Below are 23,171 nucleotides of genomic sequence, written 5' to 3' on the forward strand. Positions count from 1 at the left end.
CTGTCCCCAGAAACCCAATTCTGGCGCTGGGCCCCTGAGGATCTGGCGATACCTGGGGACTGTCTAACTGGTTGATTCCCACGTGGTAAGTGGCCTGCAACCTCGACCCCACGTGGTGCCAAAAGCTGGGAAAAGGGAGAGCAGGCTGAAGAGAGCCGCATCAGGGGCATTTAAAGTGTCCTGACGTCACGCATTGCCAGGAACTCAGCTGAGTTTTCAGCAGGACATTCCGGTCATCTTCCCTCCCTCCCCCCGGGTTTCTGTGCCCAAGGCCGCGGCTCCTCCTCTGCTGTGGCGGAGGGAGAGATACTTAGTGCTCGGAACAGCCAGCACAGGGGCGTTCCCAGCCCACTGTTGTCCCCGCCCTTTCCCCAGAGGCTCTCCTCATTGGCTAGTGGGTGGGGCTTCGGGTGTACAGTACACGCACCAGTGCCTCTGGGCGGCCGGGAAAACTGGCCGTCTCATGAATTATGCAGAAGCGGCGTGTCCCTGCCAAGTTGGGGCTGGGCGGGGATTGGCTGGAGGGGCTGTAATTCAGCGGTTTCCGGAGCTGCCGCGGCGTAGACGGGGAGGGGGGAGTCTGGGGTTCCGACGTCGCCGCGGAGCGAGCGAGCCCGAACCGGATCCTTGACGAGCACCCTTGCTCTGCGTTCTCTCTCCGCGTCTGCCAGGAGAGGCCCTGCGGCCTGAGGGAGACCCGCCGCCCGCACCCCGGCGCAAGCGCAGCCCCGCTCTATCGGGCCCGAGCCCGAGAAACAGGTGAAGGGGGTGAAGGGTGGGGCCGCCTTCCCCGACGGCCCCCAGGCCTGGGGATCCCGGGGGGTCGCGGGAGGGGCCGGGAGCCTCTGCGGTGTTTGGGGGAGTTGTGGATGGAAACTTAAGTGGGGCGGGGGCTAGTGGCGAATACGTGGAGACGCCAGGGTTGAACTGAAGGGACAACTCCCGGAATGACAGGAGCGGGCCTCTGAAGGGACAGGGGGCGCTGAAAGGAAGTTTCGTTCTTCGGAGAAAGGGCAGACGCCGAAGAAGAGAGAAAACGGGCTCAAGGGGGAGGACAGTGGGGCGAAAGCACCCAGGGTGGGGGTGGTAGGAGTGAGGGACAGCCCCCCGACTTCCTGCTTCCCGAGGCTCTGGGGACGTTCCGCCAACAGGAGCAACTGTCACGCAGGCAGAGATCACGGGCAGGGGCGTGGGGGTGTTGGAAAGAGCTTTCTCCTCTCTCCCCGGCGGCCAATTCCCGGCTGAGCCAATTCCTCGGCCTTGCCCTGTTCTCTCTCCTTTAGGAGCCAGCTGTGCCCCTCTAGAGGTAGGAATAGGTGTCTCCCCCCTGCAGCCCCACAGGCTGGTTGGTTGTGGCTAGGATTATTGCATAAGAATCAAGTTTCCTGTAGGAAAATTGACAGTCTTGTACTCTTTTTTAAATTACCTCCCGTCTTTTTTTCCCCCCCATACATTAAGCCTTGCTTCTCTCCTCCCCTTCTAAAAAACAAAACAAAGCAAAATAAAACCTCTACCAAGCCAGTTCTAGAGAGAAATAAACCTCTTTCTTCCTTGACATTGTTCTTTTATAAACACCTGGTAAACTTGGCCAGAAGATAAATAATTGAGCCCTTGCGTTTACTGGATTGTGGTGTTGCTTAATTGCATAGGACAGAATGAACCAATCCAGAGTGGGAGTTTTCTGTCTTAGAGCCAAGATCTTGGGTAAACGCAGAGGGAAACAAAGACAGGCTGGCCTTGGCAAAGCCATGTGTGCAAACTTTACCTGTGATTGGGGGGTGTGGTTGGGCTTAAGTTAGCAAAATTCACACCGTCATCCAAGTTGCTTTTTCCATATTTAGTGCACATCTTTGTGTCTGATATTTGGCACACACTTTTTTTAAAAAGTAAAAATGTACATAATGTGTATCTGCTGGTTTTTATCGTGTGCATCTACAGGCTATATTCTGTGTATGGCTTGTAACTTTTTGGCTGGCTTTGCTGATAAAGCATTGGTTGGAATAAATCAGAACTATAAATCATCTCAGTCTTTCATATGTGGATTTAGACTGTTACGACTCGATTCAGCCAAATTTCTGTTCTATATTAAATATGTCTGTGTTCTTGAGTCTACACATTTATTTCCTTGTTACATATGCCAGACTGGCATACTAGCAGAATTTTTGCTCAGATATTTGCATAGTGGGATGGAGAAAAGAAGTCTGGAATACCGGGGGGAAAAATTATCTATTAGAGGTTTGATCTTAAAGTCTATATATTCGTTAGCATATCCACCATGGAGAACCACTAGCAAATTCATGGATCTTTTCTTTCTGTATATAGTACTTTTGGCAAGAATAACTGTTTAGAAACATCCACAGCTATGACTTGCCCTACAAAGGGTAGATAGTTCACATGACATTATCCCCATTTTATAGATAAGAAAACTGAGGCCAAAGGAACAAGGCGCTTGCCCAAGGCAGCAGAATGTCACAGTGGTGGAACTCGTACCTTTGGTATATTTTGTGTTATTTTGTCTGTTAAGTATTAGGTCTTGATTTACAGTGAGTCCAGACCCTGCTGGGAAAAGTGTCACTGAAATTGTAACATCTCTCTGGACTGTGAAATACCACCATTAGGCTGTTAAGACTCCAAGGGAGATAGCCAGTACAGGTGCAAAAATAAGTAGAAACAGGGTATGCTTAGGTTATTTTTCATCTGCTGTGTCTAACTTGGGAAGTGACAAACTTTTTAGTTAGTGTAGCTTGTTGTCAGAATTTAGCTATTTGCTAATGGAGAGAGAGAAAAAATTGCAGTTTAATCCAGAGTGCCTTGTGGCTTGATCAGTGATCATTAGTGTCTCTAGAAAGTTGCTTTCTCCTTCCTGGCTCTGGTTCTCTTTAACTTTCCAATGTGAGATGGGGCCGAGGTAGTGAGCATTCCAGATGCTGAGTCCAGCATCTTTTTTACCTTACGGATTCCCCAGAGGTGGTGTACAGATCAACACATATTTGCCTTTTGTGACTTTGTGAAAGTTGCCATGAAAAATCAGAAGCTTTGTTCACAGGACTTGTAGTCCACTGAGGGGACTTGATAAATGCATTATCCCTGTAGAACAACATGTCCTTAAAGAGGTGCTGAGACCTTAAATCGGTGCCATCATTCAACGAGGTAGCTGTACATGTTAAAAGTATCATAGCTGGTGCGCCTGGGTGGCTCAGTGGGTTAAAGGCTCTGCCTTTGGCTCAGGTCATAATCCCAGGGTCCTGGGATAGAACCCCACATCGGGCTCTCTGCTCAGCAGGAAGCCTGTTTCCCCCTCTCTCTCTGCCTGCCTCTCTGCCTACTTGTGATTTGTCTGTGAAATAAATAAATAAAATCTTAAAAAAAAAGTATCATAGCTATAGAACATTTTCATTGTCCTAGAAAGTTCTTTTGGACAGTGCTGCTCTAAGTGCTATAGGTCTTCAGAGGAAGAAGAGGTTATAAGGTCTGGAATGGTCTGCGAAGTCGTCTTGCCAAAGGAGAGATTTGATCTGGGTCCCAAATAATAGCTGGAATTTGATAGGTGTAAAGAATTGGGGGTAAGGAGGTATGGTGGTACAGTAGGAATAAAATCCTGGTAGATTAGGAAGGTAAGGAGGGGAGGAGTGTCTACTCATAAGAGGTCTTGAGGCCAGACCATGGAATTTCAGGTTTTGTCCTTTCAAAGATGTAGGAGGCCAAGTATTGGTGTTTAATTGTGGAGTGAGTGCCTCCTGTGTGTTGGGCACGTGCCTAGCATTGGTTAATTTGTACAAAGTAGATCAGTGCTCATGGCATCTTCCCTAGGGGAATTGTCCTTGGGGCTGAGCGTATAAATTGGGCCAGCTCCCAGAGAGGTGTTCTGACTTAACAGATCGTGTGTTTAAGTGCAGAAGTGTCTTTTAGGATTTTTGGTTGGCTGTAAATGGCCACTTACATTTTATGTCTTCCATATTTAAACAATTCTGCTGTAACTTTTGGGTCATTCATAAAAACCACCAAAAGAGCACTTGAAGGGTGTCCCCAGATCTTGAAGTCCTGGTTCCTAGAGCAACCTTGGTGAGATACAGCAGGATGACTTTGCCTGGCCTTTTCAGACTTTGTCAGTCATGGTGAAAAGGATTAATATCCCAGTTACATGTTTGTCCCTCAGAACCTCCGCTTACTGTGGTGTACTTTAGTCCAGATGGCCAGATGGTACTTTGGTGGTCAGTTGTTTGAAATGTCTCTAGTTCTTAAAAGGAGCAGCATGTGGAAGAATGAATTTCTATTCTGCTCAGTTCTCATTATGTGAGGATTGTCAGAACTCTTAGGATCAGGCCGGCAAACATTTTATTTCATTTCATTTTGTTTTAATTAATTAATTATTGGCAGACATTTTATACTAAGAGCCAATTACTGTGCTTGGTGGTATCTAAGGGTAATGAAATATGCTTCCTATTTTCACGGATCTAGAGGCGTGATGCAGATGAGGGTGTGTGTTGCTTTAGTATGGAAACAGGGCAGGGGAGGTGACAGGATAAGAGGTTCACATCTGATGCTCTGGAGTCAGACCAGTCTGGGATCAGATCCTGGATCAGCTACTTCCTCCTCAGAACCTGAGTCTCAGTTTCTTATCTGTAAAGGTAGAGGGTAACAGGGCCTATCTCCTAGAACTGTTGAAGATGCATTGAGAAAATACAGGTAAAATGCTTAGCATAATGCCTGGCACAGTAAGAGCTCCATAAATGTAAGTTCTTATTAAATGTCCCAGAAAAGAGATTCATTCTCTTTAGGGGTGAGAAAAAGGCTTTATGACTAAGGGTCTTTATCAGATCAGAACACCTATGAAAAGGGTCTTGATCAGGTTGGAACACCTATGTTTTGTAGGTTTGAATAGGAGTTCTCCTGATAAAGTTGAGTGGTGAACGTTGCATTCAAGGCCAGGGAACATGAATGTGCAGAGGCTTAAAACAGCAGTGTGTGTCCAGGGAGCTGCAAGTGTAGGTTCTTAATTTAGGAGGACTGAACTGAGGGGAAAGGAAGCTGCTGAGCTGTGGCTCTTCCCCCTTCTTTTCTGTTCCTTATTGGGTTCACATGTTATCAAAACTAAGTTGTTTGGTCCTGCTTACAAAAGAAATACATGCTGTTACAAAATATTTAAATTTGTAGAACTAGAAGCTCTGTGTATTTTATATATATATATGTATGTGTGGATATATATATATATCCTGTTAATACTTGTATTAATGGTTAATGGTGTGTGTATCTCCAGATTTTTTGTACCCTTTTCTGCTTACCAGTTTAACTTGGATTTTTTTTTTTAAGATCTTTATTTATTTATTTGACAGAGATCACAAGTAGGCAGAGAGGCAGGTGGGGGGCGGGGAGGGGAGTGGTGAGCAGGCTCCCCGCTGAGCAGAGAGAGCCCCATGCTGGGCTCCATCCTAGAACCCTGGGATCATGACCCGAGCTGAAGGCAGAGGCTTAACCCACTGAGCCACCCAGGTGCCCCAACTTGGACATAATTATTGCAGATTTCTTTCTAATAGCCTAGTAAAAAAAAACAGTAAGGAAGGCAAATCTACCCCCCAAAATATGATAAGGTTTGGATTATCTGGGTTTTCTTTCTGCTACCCCACCCATAAGAATAAATGACTCTTTTAATCACTGAACTTTTGCCTGACCTTTGGCTTGCTTTATAACTCCATTGGACAAGGAACTTATTTTGAGCATTCCTAAGGTAACATTGTACTGTCGAAATGCTTGGGCCATGTGTTTGAGGGTCTCATGAGCCAAAGCTGCTATGGGAAGTAAAAGAAGGGACTGTGAGGTCAGACTCCTTGGGCTTTATTCCCGAATCCAGCACCTCCTAGACCTTGCAAGGTCAGTGCTTTAACTTCCTGGCTTCAGTTTCTCTAGCCATAAAATACAGATACGAGGCTTTGTTGCTGGGAAGTTGTGAGGATTAAGCAAGATAATGTGTGTATATATGTATTTGTGTATGTTTGTCTTAAAGAATTTATTTGCTTGATTATCGAGCACAAGCCGGGGTGGGATGGAGGAACAGCAGCCAGAGGGAGAGAGAAGCAGGCTCCACTCTGAGCAAGTTGCCTGATGTGGGGCTCTATCCCAGGACCCGGGATCATGACCTGAGCCGAAGGCAGCCACCCAACTAACTGAGCTGCACAGGTGCCCCTGTTTGTTTGTTTATAGTAGGCTCTGTGGCCAATGTGGGGCTTCTACTTAGCACCCCTAGATCAAGGGTCTCATGCCTTATGGGCTGAGCTAGCCAAGGACCCCACAAAATAATGCATATGAAGTACTTTGTCTAGTGCCTGGCAGATAGCTAAAATTTGAATGCTAATAATTAATATCATTAAAAACTACAGTATCTATCCACCTACAAAGTCAGGCAAGTTATGATTCATGGGGGCCATTAATGACCCAAAGGAAAGAAGGAGTAATTGGGAGATTCTAACCTAATAGGAAAAAACTAAATGAATAGGGACCAGGGGGATTTACATTGTGGTGGAGGAGAGGGAGGCTGTCACGTAAAAGGAATAAAGGAATAGGCAACCCGTAAATTCCTGTTTACACGAATGCTCTTGTGACAGGTCTCTCTACATCTTCCAAAGGCTCTGATTATGGGCCATTTATTTTAAGTAGTAGTTGACACATTAAAAATGTATTACCCCATAGGAATTTGAACAGCCACTTGGAGTTCCTAACGCCAGAAGTACACAGGATGTTGAAGGTTTGAGGGGGAGAGGCGTTGGGCTCTGAAGGTGGGGCAGCATACTGTTTTGGGGGGGATGGTGTGGTGCCTCCCAAGGGGAATGAATGACCTGTCTGTGGCTAGGAGGTGATTTGTCCTTTCTTGTGTGTGTGTGTGTGTGTGTGTGTGTAAGTGCATATGTTTTCACCCGAGGAATAGAGCATTGTTTTCTTGTCCTGTAACTTTCCTTTGCAAAGTGCATCTGTATTCAAAATAGTCTTGCGGTTAAGAAGAACTACTCAGCTTCTCCGTGAAACAGGTTTTCTCACACTAGCTCTCCAGTTCGGGATCCAAGAAGCCAGGAAAGAAGGGCCGCCCCATTGCTTCTAGCAAGTATGTGGGGCAGGAGGAAGCCTGCGGAGCTTGAAAGAGAAAGTAAACCTTCTGGTAGATAAATGGCTTCCCTGTTGTGGAGGAGGAGTACAGATTATTAGGGGGATGTTTGGGTAGTTTTTGTAAAAGCCATTTCTGAAAACTGATTTAGATTAGCGAAGGTGAGCTCAGTTTAGGAAAACCCTGCCCCGCCTGGTGTTAACCACCTGCTTTCCCGCTTTGTTGATTGATTTTATTAGTTTTCGGTATCCTGACCACTCATTCTAGTTATGAGAAGTGGAGGATTTGAGTCTGAATTTGAGCATCTGCTTAGGTGAAAGCTTCCTAAAATGCATGTTTTTCGAATCTCTTCTAATGTACTTTTGTTTTGCTATTTAGCCTATGCTGTTTTTATGACAGAATGAAAAATGTAAGACTTTCCTTTGTTCTCCCCTTCTCTCCCCACCAGAAATCTCAGAAACCCCCAAACCCAGATGTTAGCTGTATAATTTATCTCTCTTATAAACCAAACAGAGGGCAATGTGGCATTGAGTTAGTGTTAAAATAGTCAGCCTTTGAATTTATTTTTTCCTGCTTGTGGCTTAGATACGGTAAATATTTAATCTTAGACTCATTTTGTCTGATAAATCAGTTTGGTATTTGGGCTTCTTTTTATCAGTATGTTTAGGGAAAGCCAATTTATTGAAACATTAACTAAAATCAAACATAATTAGGATGGTGACTTTATGCATAGGGGGAGGTGGAATAATTAAAGTGTTCTGGAGCCAAGTATCAATATTCTTTTTAAAAATTATTTATTTATTGGGGCACCTGGGTGGCTCAGTGGGTTAAGCCGCTGCCTTTGGCTCGGGTCGTGATCTCAGGGTCCTGGGATCGAGTCCCGCATCGGGCTCTCTGCTCAGCGGGGGGCCTGCTTCCCTCTCTCTCTCTCTCTCTGCCTGCCTCTCCACCTACTTGTGATTTCTCTCTGTCAAATAAATAAATAAAATCTTTTTTAAAAAATTATTTATTTATTTAGGGGCATCTGGGTGGCCCATTGGTTTAAGCCTCTGCCTTCAGCTCAGGTCATGATCTCAGGGTCCTGAGATGGAGCCCCTCATCCGGCTCTCTGCTGAGCAGGGAACCTGCTTCCCCCCTTTCTCTGCCTGCTGCTCTGCCTGCTTGTGATTTCTCTCTCTCTGTCAAATAAATAAATAAAATCTTTTAAAATTTTTTTGAAAAAATTTATTTATTTATTTGACAGAGAGAGAGACAGTGAGGGGGGAGTACAAGCAGGGGGAGTTGGGGAGGGAGAAGCAGGCTTCCCTTGGAGCAGGGAGCCCGATGTGGGACTCGATCCCAGGACGCTGGGATCATGACCTGAACCAAAGGCAGATGCTTAAGACTGAGCCATCCAGGCACCCCAAATAAAATCTTTTTTAAAAAATTATTTATTTGAGAGAGAGTGAGGAGAAGGAGCAGAGGGAGAGGGACAAGCAGACTCCGGAGCCCTAGGTGAGGTTCCATCTCAAGACCTGAGATCATGACCTGAGCCAAAACCAAGAGTCAGACACTTAACTCTCAACGGAGAGAGAGGGAACCTAGCACCCCCCCCCTTTTTTTCCGAACAGATACTGCATTCTGTTTAGGAACTCTTGGGTTGTTTTTGTTTTTGTTTTTTTAAGAGAAGGGGAGAGAGAGAATAGCAGAGGGAGAAGGAGAGAGAGAATCCCAGACAGACCCCTCGCCCGCATGGAGCCCCATGCAGGACTTGACCCCATAACTGCAAGATCATGACCCAAGCCAAAGTCGGGAGTCAGGGACTCAACCGACTGAGCAACCAGGTGCCCCACAAATATCATTATTTGTTCTTTTTTTTCTTTTTAAAAATTTTATTTATTTGACCGAGAGAGAGATCACAAGTAGGCAGAGAGGCAGGCGGCAGGGTGTGTGTGGGGGGAAGCAGGCTCCCTGCTGAGCAGAGAGCCAATCCAGGCTCAGTCCCAGGATTCTGGGATCATGACCTGAGCCGAAGGCAGAGGCTTAACCCACTGGGCCACCCAGGCGCCCCTCAATATTTGTTCTTAATACTATGTGTCCCGTATCAGGCTCTCTGCTCAGTGAGGAGCCTGCTTTCTCCTCTCTCTCTCTCTGCCTGCCTCTCTGCCTACTTGTGATCTCTGTCTGTCAAATAAATAAATAAAATCTTTTTTTTTTTAAAGATTTTATTTATTTATTTGACAGAGAGAGATTACAAGTAGGCAGAGAGGCAGGCAGAGAGAGAGAGGAGGAAGCAGGCTCCCCGCTGAGCAGAGAGCCCGATGCGGGACTCGATCCCAGGATCCTGAGATCATGACCCGAGCCGAAGGCAGCGGCTTAACCCACTGAGCCACCCAGGCGCCCCAATAAATAAAATCTTTAAAAAAAAAATACTGTGTGTTGTTGTCCCTTTGCATTTACGCAAATTGTAACTGCAGAGAAGCACGTGGGGCCCCTTAAGGTCCTAATAACGGTCGGAGAATATTGGGTTCATGGAGCCATCTGAAATTCCTGTTTCTTGATGTACCACTGTGGTGCCAGACATTGATAATGGGCGAGGTTGTGCCTGTTGGGTTTGGGGGGGTGGTTTATGGGAACTCTGTACTTTCTGCTCAATTTCACTCAATTTTGCTTTGAACCTAAAAACTGCTTTAAAAAGTAAAGCTTATTTTTTTTTTAAAGATTTTTATTTATTTATTTGACAGACGGAGGTCACAAGCAGGCAGAGGCCGGCAGAGAGAGAGGAGGAAGCGATGCGGGGCTCGATTCCAGGTCTCTGAGATCATGACCTGAGCCGAAGGCAGCAGCTTAACCCACTGAGCCACCCAGGCGCCCCAAAGCTTATTTTTTAAAAAAGATTTTATTTATTTATTTGACAGAGCAAGAGCAGGAACGCAAGCAGAGGGAGTGGGAGACAGAGAGAGGCAGGCTCCCCACCAAGCAGGGAGCAAAATGTGGGACTTGATCCCAGGATCCCCAGATCATGACCTGAGCGAAAGGCAGATAGATGTTTAATGACTGAACCACCCAGGCACCCCTTAAAATAAAGCTTATTAATTAAAATCTTTCTACAGAAATATCTAAGGTGTCCTGGGTCAGAAGTGCCCTGTGTGATTCTATAGACTTCTGCCTTAGTTTACCCTAAGCTTTACAGTGAAAGTACCATTCTTACATACCCAGTAAGAATATCTTCCGAGTAAGGGAGAAGGAGGTTGGAGGTGGCAGGTAGAGAAAACCCACACACCCTACAGTCTGTGGATTCAACTACTTCCCCTTTCCCCCAGGAAAGATAAATGCTAGCTAGTCTAACCACAGATTGGCTGCAAGAATATCAGTTTTGTTTTTCGGTTCTAGACTCTGGCTTTCTTTATCGTAAAAGTAATATTTTAGGAAAACAAAAAAAAAAGAAAAAGTTTAATCAGTACAAAAAGTTAATAGTAAGTGGAAGGTTTTCTTCCAGATTCTCAAATTTTCTTCCAAATTCTCTTTCTCAGGGACAGCTAGTCGCCTAGTTTTTATTCTTCTCAGGGTGATTTCATTTGTATGCAGGCAAACATAATATTCTCTTTTTCCCTTGCCAAAGAATATAGTACATTATACACATAACTGTATCTTATTTTTTGTCACTTTGTTTATCTTAGTAAACCCTCCTTGTGGATATGTTTGTTTCATGTTTTTGTGTGTGTTTGTTTTTAAGATTGTATTTTTAAGTGATCTCTACAGCCAACCTGGGTCTCAAACTCATAACTGTGAGATCAAGAGTCACATATTCTCCCAACTGAGCCAGCCAGGCACCCCTGTCTGGTGTTTTTTAAGATCTGCCCAGTATTCTAGGCTATGGATGCCATAATATATTTAGATTTTTTTCTTTTTTAAGTATAATCTACCCCCCAAAGGTGGGGCTCAAACTCATGACCCCAAGATCAAGAGTCATGTGCTCTACTGGCAAAGCTAGCCAGGCGCCCCTTTCTTTTAAGTGTTTTTAAAAAATTTTAATAATTTATTTAATCTCCTAATGATAGCCATAGACTGCAGAATCTAAAGACAGAAAACAGTGTTTTCAAGAAAAAAGCAGCTAGTTTGAGATGATAACTGAAATGTTCCACAAGAGCTCTTCCCTGCTGTATCATGGAAGTATGATGGTTGTCTCAGGGGAGATCTCTTGTGGGAACATTTTCAGTTATAATCTCAAACTAGCTCCTTTTTTTCTTGAAACATTGTTTTTACTGTGAAAGAATGACGGACCAGCTGGGATGTTGGTAGACATTTTCTCAAAAATGAAAGAAGAGAAGCTGTCTCTTCCAGGAAACAACTGGCCGGCAGTATTTGTTGCCAATGATAAAATTGAAACTTTTGAGTAAAAATTAGAATTTGAGAAAACTTGGGAGAAAAATTGTGAGTTTGACAGCTTTCCCATATTAACGAGTGGAATTTTTTTTATGGTAAAACAGATGTGATTTTTTGATAGTTCATAATGAAATGTGTTGACATGTGGAAGGTCTACGTGTCTCTGAGATAGTGTTTTCCAGATGATTAATGCACAACATGAATAGATCATGCTTGGGAAAACATTCTGTTCAAAATGCCGGATAGACTAGTGGATCTCATTGCAGCTGAGTATGAAAAGTTAATTGAGATCCAGTGGCATGCAATCCACATTGCATCTCATCTGACCACTTGTTGGGGCGCCTGGGGGGCCCAGTGGGTTAAAAGCCTCTGCCTTCGGCCCAGGTCATGATCTCAGGATCCTGGGATTGAGCCCTGCATCGAGCCCCGCGTTGGGCTCTCTGCTCGGCGCTCAGCCTGCTTCCCTTCCTCTCTCTCTGCCTGCCTCTCTGCCTACTTGTGATATCTGTCTGTCAAATAAATAAAATCTTAAAAAAAAAAAAAAAAAGAAATGACCACTTGTGAATTTTGGTGTGGTGTTATGGAATATCCAGAATTATCTGTAAAGGCTATTAAGATAGTCTCCTCCCTTTTCCAGCCAGTGTGACATCAAGTTTTCTTCATCAAAGCAACATACTGCAACAAATTGAATGCAAAAGCAGATACGAGACTCCAGCCGTCTTCTATTAAGCCAGACATTAGAGAAATTTCTAAAACTTTTACACTGTCACTCTTTCCACTAATTTGTTTTAGAAATTAAAGTTATTTTCAATAGAAATGTTATTCATGTTAACATATAATAGGTTTATTATTTTTAAGCAAATTAATATTTTTTAAAAAATGTATTTATTTATTTGACAGATCACAAGTAGGCAGAGAGGCAAGCAGAGAGAGAGGGGGAAACAGGCTCCCCACAGAGCAAAGAGCCCGATGTGGGGCTTGATCCCAGGACCCTGGGATCATGATCTGAGCTGAAGGCAGAGGCTTCAACCCACTGAGCCACCTAGGCACCCCAATGAATTAATATTTTTAAATTTCTGTTTTAATTTCTAATACAGTAAATAATTGGTAGATAGAACCTTCATAAACAAATGTTCTTTGAGGTTCTTATTTTTAAGGATATAAAGGGGTCCTGAGAGCAAAAAGTTTGAGAAATGTTGGTCTAAAGATTTTAGTACAAGAACCTCCAGGACACTTGTTTAAAAAAAAAAAAGAAGATTCTACTGTTTTGATCCAGAGAGTCTGATTTAACAGATCTAGGGTTGTTTTAACAAGCAGTCATGTATTCTGATGTGGGTGGTCCTTGGCTTGAGACATTTTGCTCTGAAGAACTGTTAAGTCTTAAAATCTTTCTTCCAATTAGCAGAGTCATGTCCACAGGGTTTAGAAATCATTGTTGTTTTGGAGATAAAGGTAAATGGTAGGCATGTAGTTTACTAAGGAAAAAAGCTTTGGAGATCCTCCCTCCCTCCCTCCCTTCCTTTCTTTTTATTTATTTATTAAAAAATCCTAAGTAATCTCTATATCCAATGTGGGGCTTGAACTCATAACCCCAAGATCAAGAGTCACATGCTCAGGTACTTAGTTGGCTCAGTTAGAGGGGTACATCGCTCTTGATCTCGGGGCCCCTGGGTATTTCTTTTTCGTCTGTTTACTCCTCTTAGTATTTATGAACTATAATATTAATTAGGGGTGGATTATGACTATCAAAAAAAGTCATGACTTTACCAGATTAATGTTCAGTCTTACTATATTGATAGACCATACATAAACGAATTAAGACAGTTTCTGACTGCTTTGATTAATTTCATACATGTCTTTATAAAAAGTTTCAGGTATATCTATTTCAGATATCTTTTTTTAAAATAATATTTCTTTTTTTTAATTAAAGATTTAATTTATTTATTTGACAGAGACTACAAGTAGGCAGAGAGGCAGGAAGAAAGAGAAGGAAGCAGGCTCCCTGCTGAGCAGAGAGCCCCATGCGGGGCTCAATCCCAGGGGTCCTAGGACCATGACCTGAGCTGAAGGCAGAGGCTTTAACCCACTGAGCCACCCAGGCTCTCCTTTAATACTATTTCTTAAAGATTTTATTTACTTAATTATTTTAGTGAGTATGAGAGAGGAGAGGGGCAGAGGGAAGGGAGAGGGACAAGCAGACTCTAGAGCCCTGCATGGGGTTCGGTCTCATGACCCGGAGTTTATGACCTGAGCTGAAATCAAAGAGTTGGATGTTTAACCCACTGAGCAACCCAGGCACCCTTCAGACATGTCTTCATAATAAAGTTAACTTTCATTTATTACATGTAATAAATGAATGTAAAATTCTTTTTAAGGTGCATTTTTAAAAAGGTTTTATTTATTTATTTGACAGAGACAGAGAGATCACAAGTAGGCAGAGAAGCAGGTAGAGGGGGAGGAGGAAACAGGTTCCGTGCTGAGCAGAGAGCCTGACGTGGGGCTCTATCCCAGGACCCTGAGATCATGACCTGAGCTGAAGGCAGAGGCTCAACCCATTGAGACACACAGCCACCCCTAGGTGTGCATTCTTTTAAAAAGATTTTATTTGACAGACAGTGAGAGAGGGAACAGAAGCAGAGGGGGAGAGAGAAGCAGGTTTGCCAAGAAGCAGGGAGCCAGATACAGGGCTCCATCCCAGGACCTTAGGATCATGACCCAGCTAGAGTCAGATGCTAAACGGCTGAGCCACCCAGGTGCCCCCGTAGGTAAAATTACGATTTTCCTTTCTTCTTATGATTGCTTATATAACCAATTTGAAGAGGAATATACTTGTCAGAGAGCGCACACCAGAGATAAGACAGATCATTTGCCTCCACTAGCCTGGGAATTTGAAGATTCTAAATTTGTGTTCTGGCTGTACCATTATCTTTGTGATTGCTTAACATTTCAGTCCTTATCTGTAAAATGGGAACAACAACCTATTTGATAGAATTGTTACTGTATCTTGGCCGCCTCAGGGTTCTTTTTGGCTGAGTGATTGACTGGGACGTCCAGTGTGAATTCGTGCTTCAGGCCAGGTTCTGTATGGCTGTGATTCTAAGTATTTTTTCTCTGAATCATGTCCACCACCTCACATTGTTGGGTTATAATTTCATGAGTAATTGAGCCTTTTCATAAGCTCTTATGAAGATGCTAATGGATAAGATTAGTTATTTTCTGGGTATTTACATCATGAAAACCATGATGTATATGATATGACTTACTTTTCTAAGTATATTATTCATTTTAAGAAGGCTTAAGAGAAGAGTTTGTTTTAATTGGGGAGATAGCTCATCTTTTTTTTTTTTAAAGATTTTATTTATTTATTTGACAGAGAGAAAGATCACAAGTAGGCAGAGAGGCAGGCAGAGAGAGGGGGAAGCAGGCTCCCCGCTAAGCAGAGAGCCGGACGCGGGACTCGATCCCAGGACCCCGAGATCATGACCCGAGCCGAAGGCAGTGACCCAACCCACTGAGCCACCCAGGCGCCCTTTTATCTGGAATAAAATTTAAGCCTTGTAGGTAAGATTTATCTTTAAAAATCCTTTTCATAAAGCTCAAATCATGTATTTTAAAAATTAATAGATTTTATAGATACACATGCACACACATATATGTGTGTGTATATGTGTTTGTATGTATATACACACACACACACACACACACACACACATATATATATATATATAAATTTTTTTTTTTTTTAAAGAGAGAGAGATCACTCACAGGGGTGGACCGGAGGGGCAGAGAGAGAGAGAGAATCTTAAGCAGACTCCATGCCTGCCACAGAGCCCAACACGGAGCTCAATCTCATGACCCTGAGATCATGACCTGAGCTGAAATCAAAAGTCTGGGATGTTAACTGACTGAGCCCCTCAGGTGCCCCTATAGACTATATATATTTTAGAGCCATTTTAGGTTCATGGGAAAATTGAGCAGTATAGAGTTCCCATACACCCTCTCCTCTCCCCTCACCCATTTTCTCCAATCATTAACATCTTGTGTTAGTGTGGTACATTTGTTAGTGTTGAAGAGCCAGTATGTATTTTTAAATCTCTACACCAAATGCAGAGTTTTCAAACTCAGGACCCAGAGATCAAGAGTCACACCAGCCAGGTGCCCCATGAGCCAGTATTGATACATTATTATTAACTAAAGCCCACAGTTAACATTAGAGTTCACTTTGTTGTACATTCTATGGATTTTGAAAGATGTGTCCACCATTATAGTATCTCATAAAATAGTATCCCTGCCCCAAAAATCCCCAGTGTTCCACCTATTCATCCCTCCCCCAAACCACCGTAACCAGCTCATCTTTACTCTCTCCATAGTTTTGTCTTTCCCCAAACACCGTATAGTTGGAATTATACAGTATGTGGCTGTTCCAGATTGTCCTCTTTCACTTAGCAACATTTATCCAAATCACTGCATGTCTTTTTGTTGCCTGATAGGCCCATTCCTTTGTGTTGCTGATTAATACTCCATTCCCTTTATGCTCCACAATTTGTTTATCCATTCACTTAATAAAGGACTTTTTGATTGGTTCCAGGTTTTGGCAGTTATGAATAAAGCTGCTATAAATATTTGTGTGCAGGTTTTTGTTGTAGATACAAGTTTTCAGCTAATTTGGGTAAATACCAGGGACCATGATGGGTAGATCATATGTTAAGAGTATTTTTAGTTGTGGGGCACCTGGATGGCTCATTCGGTTAAGTGTCTGACTTTGATCTCAGGGTCCTGGGATTGAGCCCTGGCTTAGGCTCTGTGATCAATGGGGAGTCTGCTTGTCCCTCTGCCCCTACCCTCACTCATGCTTTCTCTCTCTCTCAAATAAATAAAATATATTTTTTTTTAAAACAAGAATATGTTTAGTTTTATAAGAAACTGCTAAAGTATCTTCCAAAGTGGCTGTACCGTTTTGCATTCTCACTAACAATGAATGAGAGTTCCTGTTGCCCTACACCCTCACTAGGATTTTTTGTTGTCAGCATTTTGGATTTTGACCATTCTAATAGGTGTGTAAAAGTATCTCATTGTTGGGGCGCCTGGGTGGCTCAGTGGGTTAAGCCGCTGCCTTCGGCTCAGGTCATGATCTCGGGGTCCTGGGATCAAGTCCCGCATTGGGCTCTCTGCTCAGCAGGGAGCCTGCTTCCCTCTCTCTCTGCCTGCCTCTCTGTCTACTTGTGATCTCTCTCTGTCAAATAAATAAATAAAAATCTTAAAAAAAAAAAGTATCTCATTGTTGTTTTAATTTGCAGTTCCCTCGTGATGTATTAAGTTGAACATCTTTTCATATGCATATTTGGCATGTGTAGTATATCTTCTTTGGTGAAGTGCCTGTTCAGATCTTTTGCCCATTTTTATTTATTTATTTGTTTATTTATTTATTTTTAAAGATTTTACTTATTCATTTGGCAGAGAGAGACACAGCGAGAAAGGGAACACAAGCAGAGGGGGAGAGAGAGGGAGAAGCAGACTTCCTGCCAAGCAGGGAGCCCGATTCAGGGCTTGATCCCGGGACCTTGGAATCATGACCTGAGCTGAAGGCAGATGCTTAACGACTGAGCCACCAGGCACCCCTTTTGCCCATTTTTATTTTTTATTTATTTTTTAATATTTTATTTATTTATTTGACAGAGAGCACAAGTAGGCAGAGAGGCAGGCAGAGAGAGAGAGAGAGAGAGGGAAGCAGGCTCCCCACTGATCAGAGAGTCCAATGCGGGGCTCGATCACCGGACCCTGAGATCATGACCTGAGCCAAAGGCAGAGGCTTGACCCACTGAGCCACCCAGGCGCCCCTTGCCCATTTTTAAATTGGGTTGTTTTCTTATTTTTCAGAGAATTTTAAGAGATCTTTGTATACTTGTGATATATTTAATTTTCTTCCCTTAAAATGTTTTTAATTGGCTTAAATTTCTCTCCTAGGGTTCAGGTTGATACAGAAACAAACTTTGGGATGCTTGTGGTTAGCACTTTGAGAACAAGGAAATGAAGTACTTAACCTCGCTCCCTCCCCACATTTAATTTTCAAATTCTTCTGGATCTAGATGGGGCTGGCTGGAGGGTTGTAGTCCAGAGGATAGACCTAAACACTGATCTTTATGTTTAGCATAATCTCTCTGCCCTTCCATGGCATATGTTGGATAGAATGTTGATTCCTCATTAAGACCTGAACATTTCTGGGGCGCCTGGGTGGCTCAGTGGGTTAAAGCCTCTGCCTTCAGCTCAGGTCATGATCCGGAAGTCCTGGGATCGAGCATCTCTCACCATCTCCGCTGCTGCTACAGTCTTAATCTGAGCCACTGCCACCTCTATTACCTGGCTGCCACCACTGTGCTGAATTCCTAACTGGTCTTGGTGTTCACTCTAGTCCCACAACAGTCTAATCTCCACATTACAGATCCTTTCAAAAGAGAAATCCCAGGGCGCCTGGGTGGCTCAGTGGGTTAGAGCCTGTGCCTTCGGCTCTGGTCGTGATCCCAGGGTCCTGGGATCGAGCCCCACATCGGGCTCTCTGCTCAGCAGGGAGCCTGCTTCCTCCTCTCTCTCTGCCTGTCTCTCTGCCTACTTGTGATCTCTGTCAAATAAATAAATAAATAAAATCTTAAAAAAAAAAAAAAGACCTGAACATTTCTGATCCCAGGTATATTGAAATAGTGGAGAAATACTGGAGATTTCCAAATCTTTTTTGGGAAAAAGAATAGTATTTCTAGAGATCATCCTTCTTGGGGCCTTTTAAATTGCCTTTTGGGGGGGGCAGGATATGTATCCGATTAAGGGACAAAAGTGAGAAGATACTCTTCCAGGGGGTTGAGTGTGCTTGTGATCTTGGTGAATTTGTCTTGGGGTTCAGAAACATTAACCTAATTGAAGGAAGGACTAGGTACGTCACCAGAGACTTCTGCATTTACCACATTGAGTGGATGCTGTCACCATTTTGCTCATCCTTTAAGCGGTTTTGGACACAGTTGAACACCTTTTTCTTAAAACACTCTCTTGGCTTCTGTGACAACATACTCCCTTGGTTTCTCTTCAGTCTTACTTGTCTTTCCTAGTTGCCTTTCCTGGTTCATCCTCTACCCGAAACTAACATTTGAAGGGTCTCAGGTCTCTGGGGCTTTCTTTTCCTTCCTTTTTCTGGTTTTTTTTTTTTTTTTTGTCCTCAGGTTATCTCCTGCATTACTTCGGCTTTAAACGTCATCTCCATTCTGGTGATTACCAAGGGCCTCTCCAGGCTCCCAGTTCCTGTGTCCTGCTGCTCACTTGACATTTCCCCTTGGACAGCTTGTAGTTGTCTCCTGTTTATCTTGTCTAAAACATAACTCTTACTAAACTTTCTCACCGTAAGTTGGTGCTATTCTCCCTACCCCATTTTCCCCCATCTAAATAAATGGAATTATCATCTAACCCACTGTGCAAACCAAAAATCTGGAAATAATCCCTCAACCCCCTGTTTTCTCATACCTCTGCTTCTCTTCAATTATCTGCAAGTCCTTTTGGTGCTACCTCTAAAGTTTTCTTAAATTCCTGTTCTTATCTCATCTTGATTGACTTCTGTTCTAGCTCTGTGGTAGACTAGATATCCTGAAAACCCTCCTGTGCAAAACATGAAGAAATGTTGCAGAAACTTCGAAGAAAATTGGGGAAGTTGGGGCACCTGGGTGGCTCTGGGTTAAGCCTCTGCCTTCAGCTCAAGTCATGATCCCAGGGTCCTGGGATGGAGCCCCAAATCAGGCTCTCTGCTCAGTGGGGAGCCTGCTTCCTCCTCTCTCTCTCTCTGCCTGCCTCTCTGCCTACTTGTGATCTCTCTCTCTGTCAAATAAATAAAGAAAATCTTTAAAAAAAAATTGAGGAAGTCTTGAGAGGCCAAAAGCAAGTGGAATCTCACCAAAAAAAGAGAGAATTTACCCTTTTATAATGGGGCTCGGAGTTTAGCATTTACCTTTTTACCATGGATTTTAAAAAATACATTTTATTTATTAGAGAAAGAAGAGAGAGAGTGTGTGCGCGAGCGGAGAAAGGAACAGAGGAAGACAGAGAGGGAATCTCAAGGAGACTCCGTGCTAAGTGTGGAGCCAGACTCGGGGCTCAGTCTCATGACCCTGAGATCATGACCTGAGTGTAAATCTAGAGTTCAATGCTTAACTGGCTGAGAGCCACCTGTGTGCCCCTTTACTAAGGATTTTTAGTTTAAAGGCTGCTCTAGGCAGGAGACCAGGCCTTTGGTCTTGGTGAGGAGTTGGAGCAGCCAAGGCTCCCAAAACCATTCCTAAGCATAGGCCTGCCCATTTTAACATTTAGATCTACACTACCTTTTTGGTCCTGGAAACTCCAAGCTGAGATTTTAAAAAAAGATGTTTATTTGTCAGAGAGAACAAGCAAGGGGAGTAGCAGGCAGAGGGTGAAACAGGCTCTCCAGTGAGCAAGGAGCCCAATGTGGGACTGGATCCCAGGACCTTGGGATTGTGATCCAAGCCTAAGGCAGACACTTAACCTACTGAGCCACCCAGGCATCCCTCCAAGCTGAGATTTTAACATCAAAAGGTGTGTTTGCCTTTAGAAGCCAGGACAAATAATTCCTTCCTCTAAGATGCCTTTCCTGACTTTCTCAAGTTTACCAGCCTGGCCCCAATCACTCATATCCTGTCATCTTTACTGCTCTTATCGTAAGTGGTAATTACTTCCTTATTTACTTGTCTGTCTGCCTCCCTGTGTCTTGTGTCTGTGTCTTGAGGAGGGCAGGGACCTGTCCTGTTCACCATTCCATACCTTGCCCTTGCTTCCTACCATGTGTTTCTCTTTTATGAATGAACAGATGAATGAATGAGTCAAGTAAGGAGGTTCCTTCTGAGAGAAGAGAACATGATGTTACCTAAGTTTTATTTTGGTATTAAGCATTTCACTTAGAAAACATAATTACAATTTTTATCCAAGGGGCACCTGGGTGGCTCAGTGGTTAAGCGTCTGCCTTCAGCTCAGGTCATGATCCCAGAGTTCTGGGACCAGGCCCTGCATCAGGCTCCCTGCTCTGCGGGAGGCCTGCTCTTCCCTCTTTCACTCACTCTGTCAAACAAGTAAAATCTTTCTAAAAAAATTTTTTTAAATAATAATTTTTATCCATGTAATGCACACAAATAATTTAGAAATTGAAGAATACTGAAAAACTTATGTTGAAAATGACAGTCTTTTGTCCCACCCTTACTTACTTCCCAAGCTACTTTCCAACTAGCCCATGCTTCTCAGTAATACGCATACACTGCTATTTTTGACCTCTCAGAATTTTAGATGCCCTTTAACTTCCTGTTACCATTGGTGAGGATGTATTCTTTCGCCACTGCTGTTCTTCCCATCCCTCACAATAGAGTGGTCATAAATTTTAAGACACTTCAGCAAAACCGCTAATCATATGTTTTTATTTTGACCAAAGGTGGTTCACTGGTAAGCCAAGAAGTATGCTACGGTTATGTTTCCTTTTATATACAAATACTTGTTGTTTTCTGGAGTTAATACTTTTATTTTTAAAAACTTGCTCGGTTTTCTTAACGCCTATTGCTGACTTCCCCCAAGTGTTCCAGCAGGTTTCTCAAGTGCCTGGCAGTTTGCTTCAAATGCTTAAAACACATTGGGAAACTAGTCTTTATGTTCTTGGCAATCAACCCTGCCCCACCCCCCATTCTGCCACAATCAAGGTCTCTCCTATGTTGGAGTCCCTCATTCCCAGATCTAATGTCTTCCTCTTTCTAGCTTTACTACTTCATTTCTTGAAGCACCTATTCCAGGAACATGCTATCAAGAAAAAGTACGTGGAAACTCAGTTCTTTGAAAAGTTGAGTATTTGAAATGTCTTTATTCTTTCTTCTGACTTGAATGATCATTTGAGCATCGAATCGTGTGTCCCATCATTTTTTTTTTTTTTTGTCCCATCATTTTGAAGGCATTTTGTCTCAGTGATTGGCTTTAGAATCCTTCACAGTTTGTGTTGAAAGTCCAGTGTTGAGGTTCTTGGGTGGCTCAGTGGGTTAAGACTCCAACTCTTGGTTTTGACTTTGGCTGAGGTCATGATCTCAGGATTGTGGGGTGAAGCCCCGCCTCGAGCTCCGCGCTGTGCTCCGCAGTGGAATCTCCTAGGGATTCTCTTCTCCTCCCTCTGCCCTCCAGGCCCCAGTAAATAAGTAAATAAAGTCTTAAGAAAAAAAGTCTAAGGCTTTTCTGATTTTGATCCTCTCTGAGAAATGTAGCTCTTTTCTCTGGAAGCTTCTAGAACTTATTTATTCCCTCTCAAAATTTCACAGGATGTGCCTTAGTGTGGATCAGTTTTCATTCATTGGATTGGGTAGTAGATGGACCCCTCTTTTTTTTTTTTAAGATTTTATTTATTTATTTGACACAGAGAGAGAGAGGGATAGAGAGGGAACACAAGCAGGGGAAGTGGAAGAGGGAGAAGCAGACTTCCTGCCAAGCAGGAGCCTGATGCGGGGCAGGATCCCAGAACCCTGGGATCATGACCAGAGCTGAAGGCAGGCAGATGCTTAACAACTGAGCCACCCAGGTGCCCCTGATGGGCCCCCTTCAGTCTGGAAAGGGAAGTTCTTATTCTTTATTTGATAATTTCTATCTTACCCTTCTTCCCTTCTCTTTTTCTGGGAATCCTCTTGGTCAGAAATTGGATCTTCTGGACAGATCATCAGAGTTTTATTTTGTTTCCCCTCTGCTTCTATTTTCCATCATTTTTGTTCTGGAGAGTATTCTGGAAGGTTTCCTTGGCTCTGTCTTTCAACTCATCCACTTAATTTTAAATTCTGGCTCCCATTTTCAGTTTCAATAGCGCCTTTTCACTTGTCATTTTCTTTATCTTCATTTTCATCCTAATCCTGTTTAATATGCATAACTTGTCTCTCTGACAATACCATTTATAGTTCTGTGATATTTTTGTTTTGTTTTTTTTAGGTAGGCTCCATAGCTATGGAGCCCAGCTCGGGGCTTGAACTCATGACTCTGAGATCAAGACTTGATCAAAGTCCGTCTCTTAACCCACTGAGCCACCCAGGCACTCCTAGTTCTATGAAATTTTTATATGCTCCTGGCATTCTCTGATTCCTGGGTTCCTCTTCTTTTCATCCCTTTCTTTCTCTCTTATGTTGGAGATTTTCTTCAAAAGTGTAGTAATTCTTAAGGGCATCTGGCTGGCTCAGTCAGTAGAGCACGTGACTCTTGATATTGGGGTTGTGAGTTCAAGCCCAAGCCCATGTTGGGCTTAGAGCTTACTTTAAAAAAAAAAAAGTGTGGTATTTCTTACTTCTCAGCTCAAGTTGGTTTTATTTGCTTGTTGGGCTTCACTGTGGGGTAACTGGGGAAAGCCCTGGCTCCCAGGATTCTGGGAGCTGATGTTAGCTTCTTACCTAATCTCTGTTGTTTTAGTTCAGTGACTCCCTTGCCCTAAGCTGTGTCTGGCATCTCCGGGTCTGTACTTGGTTTTTTCCAGACAGTGAGTACTTTGTCTCCTGGGTTCAGAGAGAGGTAGTTATTTGGAAAATCTCAACTATACAGATTGTTCAGCCAGTTCTCTTCTTTTCAGCCAAACCTTTCATCCCTGCCATCGAACCATACCTACTTCCTCTAACTTTGAGCTTTTGGGGGTCATATAGGATAACTCTGGCTGGAAATCCCTTCTACA

The 23,171-nt window shown here is 43.3% G+C and overlaps 1 protein-coding gene across 4 annotated transcripts in view; it reads left to right on the forward strand.

Moving 5' to 3' along the window:
- The first annotated feature begins 557 nt into the window (after positions 1-557).
- The window catches only part of STAT3 (signal transducer and activator of transcription 3), a 72,986-nt gene continuing 50,372 nt past the window's right edge, over positions 558-23,171 (forward strand). For 3 of the 4 annotated variants that reach the window (XM_044247904.1, XM_044247903.1, XM_044247905.1), the window contains exon 1: positions 558-759. The gene's annotated coding sequence lies outside the window, so the exon portion shown is untranslated. The remainder of the gene's footprint in view (positions 760-23,171) is intronic. The other variant, XM_044247902.1, reaches the window with a different exon arrangement.

The sequence above is a fragment of the Neovison vison genome, chromosome 5 (assembly GCF_020171115.1).
Source record: "Neovison vison isolate M4711 chromosome 5, ASM_NN_V1, whole genome shotgun sequence".
Taxonomy (NCBI): Eukaryota; Metazoa; Chordata; class Mammalia; order Carnivora; family Mustelidae; genus Neogale; species Neogale vison.